Here is a 1,410-nt window from a genome sequence, read left to right as displayed (position 1 = left end):
GCCCAACTCGTAACCGCCATGCCACCAGGGCACTCTATGAATCAAAGATCGACTCGCTGGCACCTAGCAACAACCCACTACGCCAATTCACCCGCCCATCATCTGCACAGCAGGAAGGTGGAAGATGGCCCCGACCAGCAGTGCCCTGCCCTGGCAGCTTGTGAAGGAGATACGAGACTCCAGCAGCCCGCCCTTGGGAAATCCTCCTGCCACCTGCACATAGGACACATCCCCCCTGATGCCAGTTAAGATGTCATTCCTGCCTGCCAAGCACATGCTCAGCTTGAAACAAAGATGTCCCTTGAAGCCACCGTAAAACCGAACCGTAGCTTAGCTTTCCGAGCCCTGGTGACGTAGTGGGCGATCGCGGGGCTGCTAACTGCAGGGGCAGCAGTTCGAAAACACCAGCTGCTCATAAGGAGGCGGCGTTTTCCTCCTGGGAAGAGTTACAGTCTTGGAAACCCACAGGGGCAATGCCACCCTGTCCTGGAGGGTTGCTGTGGGTTTATTTTCTGTGTCCAGCCTAAGGGTCTGCCCTGGGCATTGTGTTCTCTGGAAAGTCAGCTCTTAATCACAGGGGCCACAGCACCTGGACAGGTTGGCTAGGAGCCCTAGTGGACGGTGAGGCCATGCTAACGAGAGAGGAGCAACCCAGAAAAGCAGGGTGGGAATGGTCACAGAATTCAAAGGATGCGATCACCACCACCAACAACAAATAGGAGGAGGGAAACCAGACCAACTCAGGAATGCCCTTCTGTGATCACAAACACACCACACAGCTTGGGTCTCCTTTTTGAAAACGGGCCGTGCGCAGCAAGACTATCTCAAGATCGCAGCAGGGCTACAGTCAGCTGGCGCTCTGTGCGTGAAGGGCATGTGTTATGCATCGCAATCAAGGGGCTGACCCCTGGACGCCGCTGCTGTGTCTTGTCCTGCGGAGGTCTGGAAACGACACCCGGAAGTGCTGCCAGCACAGCCAGACCGCCTGAAGAGACAAGTGCGCCTGCGAGAAGTTCCTGCACACACGCATCCATCACAACAGAGTCTGCAGTGCAACAGTAATCTGATTACCCCTTCCTGGAGCTCAGAGGGATGGAGGCGAAGTTTTAAAAGGCATCCAAGTTGCTCTGGTTAATGAGCACCATCCATTCCCAGGGCATTTAAGATGGCCCTACACACACACACACACACACACACACCAGGGTATTTAAGATGCCCCCACACACACCCCTACACACACACACACCCCAGGGTATTTAAGATGCCCACACACACACACCAGGGTATTTAAGATGACACACACATGCATCAGGGTATTTAAGATGGCCCTACACACACACTCACTACTAAACACACACACACACACACACACACACACCAGGGTATTTAAGATGCCCCCACACACACCCC

This window comes from Echinops telfairi, unplaced genomic scaffold, assembly GCF_000313985.2.
Source record: "Echinops telfairi isolate 266 unplaced genomic scaffold, ASM31398v2 ScPeMD7_7475;HRSCAF=8513, whole genome shotgun sequence".
In the NCBI taxonomy this organism is placed as follows: domain Eukaryota; kingdom Metazoa; phylum Chordata; class Mammalia; order Afrosoricida; family Tenrecidae; genus Echinops; species Echinops telfairi.
Note: the sequence above shows the minus strand (reverse complement) of the source record.